Source organism: Mytilus californianus, unplaced genomic scaffold, assembly GCF_021869535.1.
Source record: "Mytilus californianus isolate M0D057914Y unplaced genomic scaffold, xbMytCali1.0.p SCAF_1, whole genome shotgun sequence".
In the NCBI taxonomy this organism is placed as follows: domain Eukaryota; kingdom Metazoa; phylum Mollusca; class Bivalvia; order Mytilida; family Mytilidae; genus Mytilus; species Mytilus californianus.
In genome coordinates, this window is record NW_026262581.1 from 117,777,475 (window position 1) to 117,796,253 (window position 18,779).

An 18,779-nucleotide genomic window follows, 5' to 3' on the forward strand; every position below is an offset into this window, starting at 1 on the left:
AATTCTAAAGAAAATGTTTCAATTTGTTTCTAAATTTGTATTGTAACAATACACACTGCAGTTATTCATAAATAAATAAAAAAAATATTATACCCTAACATCCAATTACAGCGCTCCTAAGTTGACTTCCGTCATTTTCTACTCGAGGAAATGCCTTACGAAGTCAGGAATATGACAGTTGTTTTCCATTCGTTTGATGGGTTTGAGCTTTTGATTTTGCAATTTGATAAGGGACTTTCCGTTTTGAATTTTCCTTGGAGATCGGTGTTTTTGTTATTTTACTTTTTCCTTCACCTGCCTTGGGTAGACGAAAGGCCAACCTAAAGCCGTAAAAATGTAATACTACTTTTTCCCTATACTGTGTCATAAAGATATAATGAATTATTATGATACCATCAATGCAATGCTAATTAGTTGTGAAACATTTTGCTATAAGGAAAACTGTCTGTCTCCATTACTTATAGAATTATGGATCATTAAATGTCCCCACCCCTTCATGCTGGTTTACCTCTTTCTGTACTTCTTTAACATACGGCATAAAAAATTGCAGAGCTTGTTAAAAAATACATTATTCTGTCTTGAGATGATAAGACAAAGATGTTGGACACTTAAAACATTAAATATGCAAAAACCACAGCTGTTAAGTTGCCCATGTTGCATGCATACATCTATAAAAAGCTGAATTGTGTTCATTGTGAGTATTCATTTCCAGAAATAGTCCTTTTAAAAGTAGAAAAGGATAGATTAGATATTTTTGATATATTAGAAAATAGAACCTATAAAACGAAGCACCAATGAAATTCTTGCTGCATGAACTGCCAAGAATATGAACAAATTTAAAACATGAGAGTATAAATTCTATCTAAATTTAGCCTTAATTATGCCTCTTTTTTTCCTTAGATAAACTACTTTAACACCGAAAATACTTCTATTTTATCTAAATATTGATTTACTCTATATATAGTACAAACTAAACCAGACAGTTTCCAATTTTAATAGATTGTATCTTGAGAAATACCTAAGTGATACATTTAGGACATTACACAGCCAAATAGCCAAATATTTCAGTAATAAATATTTGTTGCGACATAAATTCTGGTATACCCATCAATTTGAGTTATCCTGATGACTCAGCACTTTTCTAAACATATTACATGTCCCGGTAAATAATATCTATTCTTGGTTATAAAAATCAAATGCTTTAAAAATAGTGCAATATAACTGAACTCTGATTAATTTTGATTTCCCTTGCTATCGTCAGTATAGGGAAAACGTATTTATTCTTCCATATAGGCGACAATACTAACATTTTCTAAACTTACCGCTTTGTATAACAGAAACCTGGACAAAACAGTTATGTGTGATATTAGTATTTTATTATTCTAATTTAGAAATTGAAGTCAAATGGTATCATGACCATCTTCGAACGGAGCTTATTTATTGTATCCATGCCCACCGTCATTTTACATCAACTCTATGAAAATTTGGAAGCCTTTTCGAATAATTCTCAAGAAAATATTTCAATTTGTTACAAATTTTATATTGTAAAAAATTAAAAAAAAACACTGCAGTTATTCATAAATAAATAATAAAAATATATTATACCCTTACATCCAATAACAGCGCTCCTAAGTTGACTTCCCTCCCCTCTGGTACACGAAAGGCCAACCTAAAGCCGGAGAAAATGTAATACTACTTTTTCCCACCTATATTTTACCCGAAATTTACTATTTTTTCAACGAAAACAAAATTATTACGTGTATCATCACAATATTTTTTATTCTGACTACAGCAATAACACACAGTCGACGTGAGTGCCACATTTTATGTGTGATCGAATTATAAGTTGTTGTGAAGATATTTAGCAATTAAAAGACACATTAAATCTTATTTTATGATTGATGAATAGTCGTGTCCATGAACCAATCCCAGCAAAACTTACTAATACCATTGTCTATAGGTGATTTTATTTCTTGTCCGTATATAGTTTCTATAACTACTTTCCAAGCCTCGCTGTATATAAGTGATATGTTTAAGTCAATCAAATCGATCTAAAGAATTAAATGGATTACATCAAGTAAAAATACTTTTTGCAGTATTGCCGTAAGGAAAACACGAGGATCCAGTAGTTTATCGATGTTCAAAGTGGACATATCCATTAAGAAAACACAAATCACAGAAAAAATTTAATCTGAGGAAATCGCATGAACTCCTAGTGAAGTGGGAACGGGTTAGCGACAGGGTGCACGTCTCCTGCATCACCCGTTCACACTCAATAAAAATGTCACAATTGGTATTTTTACAGTCAGACGACTATTCTTGTATCTAAAGATATATGACCGCGTAAACATGTCGCCTTTTTAAGGGTCTTAAGAATTTAAAGACAGACACATCATATCGGTCAACTAATTTGTGATCAGTTTTTTTATAAGGGATAAAAAGAGAAATAACATCGAAGCTTGTGACGAGCTGAACGGCTATGAAAATTTCCAGGATCGATTGCCTCGTATGACAATCGAATCGACATTTTAAAAAAATAACGTTTCATTAGATCTTGATTGTTTAACATTATTTTAATTTTCATAAATTAACTGTGTCGGTTGCCTTAGACTTCAAACCGACTTCAATCAATTCTAAACGATAAGCGAAGTCTGTTATAATATTTTACAATAAACGACGGCCGTGTACTAGAAAAACTATCTCCATGGAGACCAGGATACTTTTAATATAAAAATAAGAAAATGTGGTATGATTGCCAATGAGACAACTCTCCACAAGAGACCAAATGACACAGAAATTAACAACTATAGGTCACCGTACGGCCTTCAACAATGAACAAAACCCATACTGTATAGTCAGCTATAAAAGGCTCCGAAATGACAAATGCAAAACTATTCAAACGAGAAAACTAACGGCCTTGTTCACCGTACTGCATATAAAGCACTCCATTTAAACATTCCAAATTCCTAGAAAAGAATCGTGAATCATGTTGAAACATTCAGTTAAAGAACTATTTTGAACTCATGCCTATTCACTTTGAGGTAAACCAAAACGGCACAGTTTTCTGCATTTAATGCGTTGTGTGTTAACTGTGCTGGATAACCGTTTGATTAAACAGCTTGGGAAAATTTTGTAATGTTAAATATAAGTGTATTGGTTTAAAATAATACTATATCTTTTGAAAACACAACTAGAACTACATGTATCTAAAACAACTAGCCTGACCAAAAACAAATATTTGGAAAAAGGATAAATCTTTCCATCGCACATAAGCGACGTGTTACTTATTGTTTTATCATTTTGTATAATTCTTATCCTACCGTAGTCTATAATCGGTCATAACGTTGGTTCGTTTGGATTTTGTTATTGTACTTATCATACGGGAAAACACCGCATTGACGTCACTACGCTAATACCAGCGTATAAAATTAGCGCAGAATACATTTTTTCTACACTTCTGAATAAAATGATATTTCTAAAGATATGTTTTCATTATTATTCTTAAGTATTGTACAAAAATGCAGATTTTCTAATGGCCATTTCAAACCTGACTTACGAATGCCTAAAATCATTTCAGAACTTAAGAAAACCCCTCTTCCGGCCTCCATTGCTTTGTTTACATTCCATTGAGCGTCATCAATCTTAATGGCAGACCAAACAGGCCAAGCAAATCGTATTTTTAAGAATTTCAAAATGACAAGCACCTTACGTCTTACGCGATTTTCTCGCGAAAAAAACCATCCAAATTGAAAAAAAAACTTTGGGAAACAAACGATAATCATGCCATATTTTTGTTCAGGAATATAGAGTAGGTTAATAAAAAACAATATACATATATTTTTCATAAAAAAAAAATGTGGTTCAATATAAAGAGATCGTTATTCTGACCATAAGTAAATAATCATATAAAATTCCATTGATGTCAAATTTCATGGCTAATAATGAGGTTTCCTATTGAATAAACCCCCAATTTATTGCAAACTATTTCAAAGCTATATCATACAAACAAATAATATAATTGTCTTGTACTAAAAAATCACCTAATTGACAGTAGAGCAATTTGATTGGATATAACGATTCAATGTGTCGCGTGGTTTTGAAGCCATTAGAATTTGAATGTAAACAAACCGGGTCAGCTGCTCCAGTATGGAACAACATCGTACTTTCAATGACTGAGAAACAATATTGAGTAACCAAGCTTGACAATACACAGTAATAAAAAACAAAGCTAAGTCTACAGAAAATAAGATAAAAAATGGCCTTAAGTGCACGACTTACCACCATCCCAGGTAGCACAAAAACATTTTATTGATATTTTTAAAATATATTGCAAAATGTCACAAAAATATCATTCAGAAATATTGTTTTGAAGTGAAATGTATGGCTGTACTAATGTGAATAGCATATTTTCAGCTGATATTTGTTCTGAATGTTTAAAGAACATTTTTTTTAAATATTTTGATTTTATATTTAAATAACATAACTTTGATATCATTCAGTGTCAATTGAAAATATCCAGACAAGCTATATATCAAACGTTATCCAAAAATATCCTTTTCATGTCTAAAATATGTTTTATGGATGTCTACCAAATGTTTTTAAAATACCAGAGGCAAGTTTAGGTAGAAATATCTCTTGAAAATGTAAATTAAATATTTCAACAATGTTTTATGGATGTCTTCCCAATATTCTTAAAACATCTTGGTTAAATGTTTGTAAAAAACATTATATAAATATTCAAAAAACGTTTTATTTTCAGGCCAACTCTCAGCTTGCAAATATATCATGCATATTTAGACTAACATTTATCAGCTCTCCTCCAGGGCACCTGTTTCTTGTTCTATCATTATATGTAGTGTAATGTAGACTGTTTATTTTTTTATTTTGTTTTGCAATGCGATTGTTTTTCTCCGACTTGTTGAAATTTGAATTTTTGTTTGATATTTTTCAAACTCTTTCAAACAATTAAGAGCAGTCAAAGCATGACATTGTATACTGCCAACACAAAAGCATTGATAGAATAGCTTATTCATATGACAGGACGACTGTCAATGAATATTGAATTTTCCTGAATAGCATTTTAACATTTTATTAATTATTCAGAGTCTGTATCTTCTACTGCGAGCCTTCTCTTCTTGTTAGCCTTCTGAAGAAGAAATAATACATAAATGTTTAAACTCAATTGAGATTTAAGCTTGTAAGCCGATATCAAGTCAAACATTATGAAAAAAATTGTATTATAATAATTAGATTACAGGTATGCCGTTATTTTGATTATGATATAGATTCAGGAAACAGAACTATGTCAAAAAACGTTCTAACTAAATAGAGAATACAAAGTCAAATCTAAATCAAAGTGACACTTAGCATTGACCAATGTTGACAGTAATATTAAACATTTTATGCATATATATCTGCTAATTTCAAATCCGATGTAGCATAAAGGATGGCTATTATGTTACTTACTTAAAGTAATTCATTCTGGGCTATCAAATGGTAGAATGCATTTTGTCCCATCTCCATTTCCATGCATTTTGAAGCCAGAATATTTTCAATGATTATTAAAATTCATTTTGCACTCTGCTTTAATTTGTCTTCTGTAGTTCTCAAATACCAGATCTATAAATTTATATGAGAATGTAAAATTGTATATTAAAATGAAACTCTACTTCAAGTAATTCATACACGAATCTGTCTGCAAATTTGTATAGACTTTTTCCGTATTATATTTTTTTCACATTTTACCCCTTTTTTCACATATACATGCCATTTCATTTTGTTTAAAATATATCTTTTTCACTTTTCCATGATATCCTAATGTTTAATTATAACACTGCATACATATAATTTAAAGAAGTAGCGTCTTCAACTTTTTGTGATATTTACTCTTACAAACTATTCAAATACAGATTTTGTTTTGCCAAAGTTTTGCCGAGGACAAAAAAACAAGATTCAGTCGAGTCCGTATATCAATTACGATTTTTTAAAATTACAACTTACATGTTTCTTTCTCTTTGAACTGTGATTTTCTCTTTTAGTTTTCTTTGTTTTCACTGCTTTCGGAAGTTACAAATAGACGACCGGAAATAACCTCAAAAATGACCATCCCATTACATTTAGATTTTCTATAATCTTAATTACCATAGCAACTATCTTTGAAATGTGTCCAACATCTGGTTAACCTTATCAGAATGTGTTTGATTAACAGAATGGTTGTATCAAATATCACTCTGTATATATTTGTTTATTATGTTGCATCAATTAAAGTTGAACGAAAAAAGTTATAATAATACACGATTGAAATGTTCCTCAAAGGTTAAAATTATCAAGGAGATTATCTCATATAACCTCTTTGAAATTATTAAAGCTCTTCTATAAAAATGAGGAGTCATTCATGTTAATGTGATATCTAAAAAATATTTAACACTTGCTTCACTCAAATATTACTAACAAACATTTGACAAACATTTCTGTCATACATCTTACAAATATCTAGAAGACATATTATGTTAGAATGTTTATAAAAGGGTCTTCAACTAATATTTTCTAAATAAAATCGAAAAAATATTTTGTTAAGACGTTATTTAAATATTCATTAGATATTACCAGCTTATATTTTTAATTAGGACAAGAAAATTATTTAGATGTTACATCAAAAAGATATTTTATTATACATCAAACCTATGCTTAACGCAGATATTAATCAAAAATGTTTTATAAACATTTCTTTTACACATCTTACAAATATATATTATAATTATACTATAAAAATGTCCATCAGATATTGTTTTAATATTGTAAAGAAATATTTCTTCGATATAAAACTGTTCTCATTTATAAAACTGTCTTTTAAACGTTTAAAAAACATCAGCAAAAAATATTTATTTGTTTATTATAAAAAAATATTTACAAAAAATGTTTTTATATTTGCAATCAAACATTGGGATGAAATGTTATTAGTAAAATATCATTCACACCTAATTTCTGATGTAAACAAAATGTCTTTAAAATATTTTTGTGAAAATATTTCTTATAAACATATATACAACCAGTCAATAATATCATGAAAATATTTTGTGTTAGCTGGGATTGCGGGATATATGATTTGCATATCTACAAATACTTGAATTGGATTGGTTCATTATCATTTTTTCCCTTGGTTTACACTTCGATAGACCATGTTGTCGAAACTATTTTCGTAACCTTCACTGTGATCTATTCATGCGCGATACAGAATTCTGACTTTAATTCATTTTGTGAGTAAATCGCCCCAGTTTACACATCAATAACCTCTTGATAAATGTGTTTAATCCTATAATGGAAAATCAATCACCTAATACATGCAGATAGTAAATCAATAGTTGATAGATATACTAACTATAATCACGAATCCAATAGTCTTCCAGATATATTTTAGTGATAAATGTATTGCTGGATGTGATTTATTTATCTTTTTAGCCAAAAGAACTGTTAAACGAATCGGTGCACTGGGCCCTGTTATAGGTGGTGGTGTTGGAGCTGCTGTTATCATAATAGTCATAGTTGTAGTCATCATATACATAATTAGGAGGTAAGGTCATATGTGCATCAATATTAATTTACCTGCAAATACTTTTGTAATATTGCTTAAACAGAGAAAAGATGCATTACAAACTTTGAAATTCCAATTTTACTTCATTGAAATACCACATAAGAAATTTAACCAAAAAAAATTTGTTATAGCAAACATAATTCATAACTTGAAGATTCTGAAAATGAGTTCTTATTGTATAGATGTAGTGTATATCACACGGAAACATTTTTTTAAAAACATGCATATGTTTCGCATGATGATGCTTCCATAAAATGAGTATTATTAATCAGATAGATATGTTATGTCGTAATAAAGCACAAAATGTTCCATTCAGAAATTGTGCCGACTCTTAAAATTTGAAATGTTTTTGTTTATATACATTGTATATTTGTTCTTCTTTGTAAAATGTGTTAACCGAACTGCTGAAATATCGTTAGCGTGACTACATAACTGTGAACACAACTTTAAAATACTAACCAGTATGCCAGCCAATAGGCAAAGCATGACAACATTGATTCATTTTTCAAATGATGGGCTTAGTGAAGGCCTTGACGGCGCTGCTGTGAATCGGAAATAAAAAAACCTAAGCGGTCTATTAACACTCATGCTTCATCTTATTTCGAAGACTGCAATGTAGCGTATATCCTAAAATTCAACACTACAATTGACTGAGAGTTACATTGTTACTGTTTCTGAACTCACAAGAGATATATTTTGGCGCTCTTTTATCGCTAGATACTAGACATAGGGTACAGCAGTTTATCGATGTTCAAATCTCATAAATCGATTTATAAGACAAACAAAAGTAACTAACAAAAACTGAGGCATTTGCATTAACTTCATAAGAGCGAGACCGAGCAAAAAAAGAAAGAAAAAAAAAACACTTTGTAAATTTAATACGTCCGAACGCTTTTTTTATTAACTTTCATCAGGAACTCTAAAAGCCGAACATTTAAAAGCCAAGGATATATAGGACCCCTTTGTGAGATATGTGACCAAAAAGGACCTAAAAATAATAGCTGTATCCTTATAAGGTCAACTTTGCCTGACAGAGTTGACACCTTAGTTCTTTTATAATTTCAAAATTTATAAACAGACAATTTTATAAAGGTTTGTTGAAATCATGTCAATACGGAAGTACTGACCTCTGTGCTGATGATACCCTCGATTAAACATCTTCTGCTATGAATACACCATCCACCATGCAAATTTCGACTCAGACAAAATGTCTCAATACAGAATAGATAATAGGACACAATTTGTAAAAATTGAAAACAAAACTTTATAAATGTCATGCTTTCGAATTGTTTTCTTGATTTACCTACGTCAGGAACTCCCAAAGCCGAATATTTGAAAGTCAAGGATGTTAATTTAAAGAAATAACGACTTTTATGAAATCCAAAGATGACTGCGAAAATGTGGTGCTAGTGAGTTGTGACACAGACATATCGTATCGATCAATCAACTCGTGATGGTAACCGTAAAACGTATGTCGTGTCGATTTAAGGGGTTCCGTCTCATAACTCTGTTGGAGCAGTTAGTTTTTGTGTTAGGAGCATACCTCTGCTAATGCAGTTTGTATAGCATGCACGAACGTAACGCATCAATTGAGAATAGAAAACGCCGTACGATGGAGCAGATTTTATGTTCTGCTGAGAAATGGAAAGTTGAAATTATCCCGTTTGTCGTATATTCTATAGTTTGAAGTCATCAATCTGTGTCAATGTAGAAGAAAAAATTTAGATTTCAAGCAGACCTTCTAGTTTCTGTGGTATCCTTAAATTCTGGTTCACTGGATATATGAGATGTAAACACTCACTGAAATATTGGTGTTTAGTCCCACACCATCATTAATATATCTGAATGTAAAATTAAAGAACTTTGCAAGATTAGTTTTTGTCTTTGAGACGGTTTTGTATGAATTCCTCTTCCTATTAGTACAAAACCAAGTCGGCCAGTAGGGGTAAAGAAGTATTACTCATTGGAACAATGTAAGATTTTTTATGACATAAAACAAGAAATTTGTATCTATTAAGATTCCCATTAATGAAAAAACCTGTTTAATAAGAAGATACAGGCAATCATTCAACTAAGCATGGAAAATTGTAGTGTAGCTAGTTGAAAAATACAATCTTTTGATATTATTTAAAAAAAGAAAACTGTAATGATTATGGTTGAAGATTTTGGAGAATGTCTTTAAAATTAAAAAAAATCCTCATCTCATTTTCATCGCTGCTTGAGTTAATTAATTAATCGTATTATATTGAAAGCCATAACATTATATAATTTTTTTGATAAAGGAATTAGGTATTTATTTTTATTTACAACGACACTTACCGAAATGTCAAATTCAAATCTGTATTAATTTTGTAACTAATTAAGCATGTGACAAATACACATATAGAATACAATAAAATGCCATTACGGTAGATCAAGTAAATATATCAAGAATGCCCATGACCTAAGCTTAAGTTTTCATGACATTTGTTTATATAAAATCCATGTGTGTTGACTTAAGATGGTGTTGATGGGTTCAAAACCAAGTCTATCATTTAAAATTCAGGTTGTAGTTTTGTATTTTGCTTTATTAAATAATATGTTTAAATTGGCCTTAATATGCTAAAATCGGTTTATTCTGGTTATTCCTACATTTTGAATTTTAAAATTTTATGTTGGAGTACCCAGAATTTTTATGTAAACAATGGGATTATGTAGGATTATGTTGTAACAACACTAAACTAATGAACCAAGGTAAATCCAGGTAAATCCTGTGGAAAATAAAGAAAAAGAATAGTTTCTATTACAATATTTCATCTAATTTCATTGCACATTTTGTGTAAATAATATTCAAAAGCACAATATTAATTTATAGGCACAATATTATTCACAAACAACTGAAATTATTTAGGTGAAAACATTAATATATACAAGTAAATAATATCAATTAAAATATAAATATATTTAAGGGGCACTAGCTACGAGATATATAAAAAATATGAGGTATGATTTCTTTGTCCAATCATTAATGAAAGTGAAATAGTGAAATGATAATTCGCTTTTAGTAGCCAATATGGTTCAATTTTGTCAAATTAAGCTAAGAAGCATTGATGATGAATTATTCACTTGCAAGTGAATAATTAGACCTCATTGAATCCGTATTCATGTGAACTTTGATTTAACCCCTGAGCTAGAGATGAATAACGCACGAAGTGTGCGTGTTCGGTTATTTAAAGGAAAAGAATGTCAACATTGAAAGTGAAACAAAAGTAAATCATTTGATTGACTGATTCGATCCACAAAAAATCATTCTTATACAGGTAAAATCGCTGATTAACATATATTTTTAATCTATAATATAAAATTAAACAGACCTAGAAAAATCCAATTACACGAGTTCACTTTCTATTTATATCTATATTTATGTTTATATCGCTTATATGACCATCGGAGGTCTTCGGAGGTCAACTCGATAGTTAATTAGATGGGGTCGACCATTTGAACTAAAACAAAACCTCTGGTCAATTGTTTTTTTGACGTGGTGCAACATTTCCCTCATTGTTTGGCATTATATTTTATTTTAAATATTCCCTTTCAGATTGTGTTCTTCCCTTAATTGATTGCCAGATTATTTTTTTCCTAAAGTTCAGAATCAAGTTATTTATTCCCGAAAAAAAACATGCCCTCCTTCCTCCGAGTTTTAAATGGTCGTTCCATAAGTAAACGAAAATAAAAGACAACTTTTAGTTCATTCATGTGTTTACAAGAATATTTTTTATCATAATTTACCAAACAATTATAAGAATGTCATAATTCAATAGTTAACATTCGTGTCTACGAACACACAACCTGTGCAGTCCCTTCGCGCAACGTGAACACTCGGTCCTTGCTCTTCTTCGTCTGCCGTTTTTCCTGTCGGAACACACAGGACAGTCCTTTTCTTTCCTTTCAATAACCTTTCGTATTTTTGTCGTGGTCCAGGATTCTGTTTAATAGATGTTCCTCAGTGAGCACTTCGATTACTTGTTTCACGAATTCAAATCTTGATACTATTGGGTTATGGGATGTGTGCTGATAATACAGAATATAAGAGTTAAGCAGTATTCTGTGAAACATGTGCAATATAATTTTTTTCCAGACTTTGGTTTGTTTTCTGTGATCGTTATAAAACGCCATCATTTGATCCGAAAGGTCTACACCGCCCATGAAGTTGTTGTAGGCGTTAACGATAGCGCTATAAAACGTAGACACTTGCTTTACCTGCTTACGCCGATTCTGGTCTCGGAAGGAGCACAACAGTATGTTTCCCTGTCTAGCATAAGTTGTCTGTCCGGGATCGGGATCAGCGTTCTTAATCATGTTAGGCATGGGTCGATTGTTTCGTAAATTACCTGTAAGATGGGTTCTCTGAACAAGGAGTGCTCTTGCAAGATTTAAGGATGAGAAGAAATTGTCCGTAAAAACATGATACCATTTATTGAGCAGATCAGCAGATTGTAACAATTTAATTACAACGTTTGTTCCTTGTAATGTACCTGCAGGGAGAGCGGGTTCAAAAGTTTTGCCGAGATAAATGTGCATTTGTAAAACGTACCCCGTAACAGCTTCCGCGAGAATCCAGAATTTTATTCCGAAGCGAGATCTGTTGCTCGGAATGTATTGCAACATTGCCGTTTTACCCTTTGTTCCGACCAATGTCTCGTCGACTGACAGCTCCCGTCTCGGTCTATAGTAATGAAGAAATTTTCGATTTACGAAGTCAATTAATGGTTGTAATCTTGTAGGGATTTTTTTACAATCTACAATATGTAAGAATTTCAAAACATTTTGAAAGAGATTGCGGGCAAAAGTCATTCTAAACCATGGAGTAGATTGAGACACGTTTTGTCGATTCCAATATTCTTTTATGGAGCTTTTCCTATTTAATCCAATATTGAAAAGGACGCCTAAAAAAGCCTTGAACTTGGAAATTGTTAGCTTTCCTTCTTTTCTCCACTGACATTTCCTTGAAAATCTACCAGTCTGGAGTCTAGTTCTGTCATACAGGTCTGAAGCATATCTGAAAATTGTAATGATTGTAATTGAGTTTTTATGTTCAATTGATTTTTAAAAAAAATGAGAAAAAGAAAAAAAAAACGTTTATCAAGCCTACATGTATGCCCGGAAAGAATCCTAATGTAAGCCGTCTTTCCCGTTTGTCAAGTGTTATGCCCGTCGGAAAGAATCCTAATATTTTAGCGGACACAAATTATTCTATGTTGTCATATAAGTGAAAACCTACCCAAAAACATATTTTATTTAATTTATCGGAATATCACTCGTTCTTCCCGTGAAAAAACTTTTTTTTTATTGACTCGGTCCTTTCGTAGTTTTTTTTTCGTTTAGCTTTTTTAATTAATAAAAAAATTCGATGGTCTTTCCCGCAAAAAACTTCCCGTTGGTTCCGAAACTAGAAAGACCTGAAGACTGAGTAAGAAAAAAAAACTTTGAATAAAAATCTTTCAAAATCTGTATGAACCTGTTTGTGTGCTTCACAAATTCTTTCATCAGATCCAGTGAAAATAACAGATAAAAATACAGAACTGGAGGTGAATCTCTAGCTGGCATCCTGATTGGTCCAAATGCACCTCCGTGAAATGGCGTGTCCCGCTCTGTCTCTGGTGGAAACACACGGAACCAAATTGGCTGATCTCCCGGGGCGGCCATATTTGACAGCTTCGCTTGTCTTAGTTTTGGCTGTGACGTCACATTCTTTGTGACGTTAAACCAAATTCAAAAATTGGGCTTGGCCGATCTTTGGCACTCAAAGGAATCATAACAAGATCGGCCAAATCGGCCCTATGGCACATAGGAGGTTAAAATAGATCTTTGTGCACCCTCATCAAATAAAACATTCGTATCCATACATATATTACCTGACCATACAGGAGCTATAGCCGTTTCCAGTAGTACATTTGTACGCATCTGTGTCGATAAAATACAAAACTTTAGTATCTTCCTCGTTTTCAGTGTCATTTATAAGATTGACGGGTGTAGATTGAATCTGTTTATTTGTATTGCTTGTAATGAATGCTAAACCTTCGCTGTTAACATTGCTACTTGCACTACATAGGCTGGAATGATGTCACTGGTTGCAGTGTCGACACGTTCGTTTCGATTGACACTCATTAGCATGATGATTACCTAAACAATTAAAGCATAAATTATCACGTCTTATGATAGACATGCGAGCTTTATGATTACTAACATTGGTACAGTGTGCTGGTGCATGTATCTCTTGACAAAAACACATGGTCTTTCTGTAATATTCCGGGGTTGGCTCTTCGCGTTGTGTGATGTTTTTTCTCGCGGTGATTCTGTTCCTGTATGAAATGTACATGTAGATGCAGTTGCGAACTGACGGTCTAAAGACTCGAGATATGTACCTGTATTTTGTCCTGCCTCCATGATTTGAATTTCACTCAATATGCTCCTTCTCAGATCTTTCAAATTCCAACTGGACGGTCCGTGTTCTCTGTCTAAGTGTTGTCTGATTTCACTGGGTAACTTTCTCATGATAATCGGTACCAGTAAAGTTCCATATGACGTCTCAGGTTGTCCGAGCTAATCTAAACCTCTTACGTAGGCTTCACATCGGTCATGAAATAATCTTAAGCTTGACAAGGTGTGTCGTGGTTGGGCAATATCTAAAAGTGCCTGTAAGTAGGCTTCCGTAATTCGGTGTGTTTGTCCAAACCGTTCTTTTAGTACATTTATAGCCTCCATATAATTTTCGTTTGTAAGCGCAAATCCTGTGATCGTATTCAATGCCTCGCTTTCAAGTTGCGATTTTAGAAAATTAAATTTCTCAATGTTTGTCAAAGTAGGATTGAAATGTACAGCAGATTTGTACGAGTCCCAAAACGTTTGCCAATCTAAAATGTTGCCATTAAACTTCGGCAGTGATAACTTGGGTAAACGATGGTTACTAGTATTAGCTATAGTTTGTGGAGCAATATGACCTGTATCAGAGCCATTGTAGCTTGTTTGTGGTTGAGCGGCGGATGAAGCATAGAATGGTGTTGCGGTTTGAAAGTTATCAACATTTGCTGGGCGGAAAGGAGGGCTTTCTACATTGAGTACTTGATATGAAGATTGTGTTACATTGGAACTTGGTGTACGGTTTTGACCAATTTGTATGCAATTACGAAAATGTCTAAGTTTAGTGTCTTAATTTTTTGAATACTCATCTTATCTACTATTTCACTTTCAAAGGTGTCTGAATCCGTTGCTTCCAATATCTGTTCGTTCAGTTTTTCCAACAATTTCTTCTCTTGCGTAAGATTATAGTATGTTGCAAGCAGTTCATCTCTGTCAAAGTCCGTGTTTTCCTTCGCCTCCTCGAATTTTCGGAAAAGTCTCGTCACTGCACTTCTATTTCCAGTTCTTATATTCTTTAACTTCTCCATCTTCTATGTAATCCTTTGGTTACGGCACCATAAATGTCGGGCTAACTCAACTATCGTTATACAGAAAGAACACAACAATACAGTTTAACGTTTACTTCATCTATATTCTAGTTGCTAAGGCTACGTCCCGCATTGACGTCAACCCTTGATACAATTGGTAAAAGGCGACGTTTTAACTCCCGCGGTATTCTCAACAACAGATAATATAAACAAAGACCAGTGTATTAATAAAAGATTCAATGATATTGGGCAATGAGAGGAGACTGATTGATCGGCGTCGATTAGGTAATTCATGACGTCAGATTTGACGTCGGTTAGAGGGTAAAATTATCCAACACAGATTTGTGAATGTGACGTCACATTTGACAACGATTTGGGGAACAAACGTCCATAATAGGCCGAACGTCGATCTGAGTCTAACGTATGTAAAAAAAATATATGAAAAAATATATTAACAAAAATACTGAACTCCAAGGTAAATTCGAAAAGGAGGAAGATCATATGTTTTTCTATTTGTATCCATCTGATGAGTTAAGCCTTTTTCAACTGATATTTATAGTTTGTTCTTATGCTGCTGTTTCACCCCTGTCCAAGGTTAGGGGTAGGGTTGGCGCCTTCAAACTAGTTTAACCCCGCCACATTCTGGATGTGCCTGTCCCAAGTCAGGAGCCTGTAATTTAGTGGTTGCCGTTTGTTGCTGTGTAATATATTTGTTTTTCGTTCATTATTTTGTACAAAAATTAGGCCGTTAGTTTTCTCGTTTGAATTGTTTTACATTTGTTATTTTGGGGACTTTTATAGCTGACTAAGCGATATGGGCTTTGCTCATTGTTGAAGGCCGTACTGTGACCAATAGTTGTTAATTTCTGTGTCATTTGGTCTCTTGTGGAGAGTTGTCTCATTGGCAATCATACCACATCTTCTTTTTATATATATCAACCAAACGAATTGAAAACAACTGTCATAATTCCGAAGAAAATAGTCGGTTAACCATGGTTCTATATCTAGCTAAACCTCGCACTTGTATGACAGTTGCTTAAAATTCCGTTTTGTTGACATAATTGGGTGAGCTACCCAAACAGACTGAATTGGTTAATTTTACAATATTCGGGATCGATCCAGAAGCCAAAACTTTGTAAACATACATCACAGACATACAACACAACTGACTAAATAATTCAAACAATCATACAGATAAATCTGACAAAGACGCCAACAAAACTTTATTTAGTTGATACAAAATCTAACAAAGACTTCTGGTAGATCTATTTGCGTGTACTTTCCAATAGATGCACTCAGAAGATAAAAGCAATTAATTTATTTGCAATATTTTCTCATTACATGTTGCATTGAAGCTAAAATGGCAAATACAATATATAATTCAAATTGGAATAGGGTGTTTTTATGCTTTAGAGGAGACCTGTAAGTGTTTTGAATTATGATATAAATCGGTGTAAGTGAGAATGTTATACGGAATAAAAATTTTAAAAGTCTAGTTTTTTGTTTCGCCTGCGACGAAAGTTGCAGAATGCGAAACATGGCGAGTGTTATCTGGCAGCGGCGACGGCGTTTACTATTTGTATAAAGCTTTATATTTCAGAAGGTAGAAGACGTGGATGCATCATATTTTATATGCAGAGACCTTGTGTTTCGAAGTTTCCATCTGTAATATGTCCATTGTCCTTGACCTCGTTTTCATGGTACAGCGACAGCTTGCAACAAAATATCTTGTCTTTTTATCACTTAAAATTCTCACTTATTATGAGTATTAGGATAACTATATTTGGTGTATGGGATCCTTGCAAGGTCGAAATCGTTCTCCTGACATTGACCTTATTGCATTGATCAGTGATCATTTTAGTCCGTATCTCAGAAACTAAAAGCAATAGGACAATTATTTGTGGTGTATGGTTTGATTGTAAGGTGTTACAGTACATATCCGTCTGGCAAAATTCATCTGACATTGAACTCATTTACATAGATCATTGATAATGTTGAGTTTACGCGAATTTTGTAGTTAAACTCTCATATTACAGACTTTCAACGTGAATTCAATCACGATAAGTAAAGCAGGCGAGACATTTCAGCGTCAGCACTCTTTCTTGTCTTAGATTTTCATTTTGTTGAAGCGGTATCGTTATTTTTGCAGTATTTTCCAATAATTTTCAAACAATCCAGTAGTTATTGCTTTGAACATACACTATGTTGATATTACCTTTTTGATAAATAGACTGAACAGGTTTTAACGGATATCAAACTTATGTTTTGATTGTACTAATATACTGCAGTTGATGTGCATGTTAAGGACCGAGTGACTTACTTCGTTTAGTGTAGTCTTAGAAAAAGGAAAAGGAAATGACTGATTCAGTTCAAAATATATACTTGTAATTAGTAATGGATAATGTAGCTTGAAGATTGCGGACCATGCCAATCAACGCAGCCTCATACAATATCAATTGTTTTCACTACAGTGTTTGTCTGAGTATGCTCAGACCAGTATTTGCGTGTTCACCATAACGTGTAAACAAGTAAGCACATTTCATAACAAGTATAACATTAATTGAATCTTCAAAAGAGATGTAGAAATTCTCATGTTTTATAATTGATTATAAATAGTTTTTAAACATTGAATACTTATAGACAAACCGCTTCAAGGAAGAGCATAGACGAAACGCGACACGAAGAACTTACCATAGATTTAAATAACAGTCATGTATATTCGCAAGTTCAGGAAAGAGGTAAGACTAATACTACAAAATGTTGTAATTAGCATTATCATTCAACTGAAGTCTTCCAATGACATTCATAGTTCAGCCTAATGCAATAGGTAGACTTTGTACTTTGAATGTAAACAATAAGTTATCTGTCAAGTTCTTTTTATTTATTACTGTATTAGAAAGTAAAATAACAAAAATACCCAACTCCAAGGAAAATTCAATCGGAAAGTCCCTTATCAAATGGCAAAATCAAATTAGTTTTGTTTTGAAAAAAAAAAATAACCATGTGTATATATAACTCAAAGATTAATTTCTGACAATTCTTTTCTACAAAAACGAGTAAACTATTTCAAAACAAAATCTTTATTATGCATAAAAAATTATTATAATATATACATTGTTAAATGCGTTATGAATTAAAAGAAAATTGAACTAAAATTGATCTATTGGTGCACCACAATACAAGTACAAAATGCATTTGAGACTAGATGACACCATATTTTGGATGGTGCATTTTATTATAAACATTGATGAAGCTTCCTAATAATCAAGAAAGAGTATTAGAAGAAATTATTACGTCTCAATGAAAAGGATCCCTATCATTTGAAAATGTTCAAAACCGTTTATTTGAATGTTTTATTTGCCTAAAAGTGACCTGATGCAACTTTTAAACGTGTGACCTCGTACATATCGGAGCCACATAGTTGGTTAATTACTTATTATTAAATTATATTCGATAAGTGTGATACGATATTGTTTTTCTGTTTACTCAATGGTAGTGCGCATATCAACACCATAGGTAGAACACGTGTTCAGAAAGACCTAAAGATCATAAATTTTATTTTCTTAAAACTAATTTATAAAAAGAAGTATTAATTTCATCAACTTATTTAAAACATCTTAAATAACTGTAATAACTCTATCGTTCAAAACTTTAAACCTCCTTTTAAAAAATACAATGAACCACCAATTACTTAAAATACCGATAACAAAAACTCATAAACGATACCAGTCTTATAATTGTGTACGTCAGGCAGGCGTTTA

The 18,779-nt window shown here is 32.3% G+C and overlaps 1 long non-coding RNA gene across 1 annotated transcript; it reads right to left on the reverse strand.

Annotated features, from left to right (window-relative positions):
* Nucleotides 1–5,073: 5,073 nt before the first annotated feature.
* LOC127732163 (uncharacterized) lies at nucleotides 5,074–6,728 on the reverse strand. The gene is made up of 3 exons (XR_007996097.1): nucleotides 6,001–6,728; nucleotides 5,467–5,619; nucleotides 5,074–5,146 (listed from the first exon to the last, which is right to left on the reverse strand). It is a non-coding gene; the product is annotated as an uncharacterized LOC127732163 (long non-coding RNA).
* Nucleotides 6,729–18,779: the final 12,051 nt, after the last annotated feature.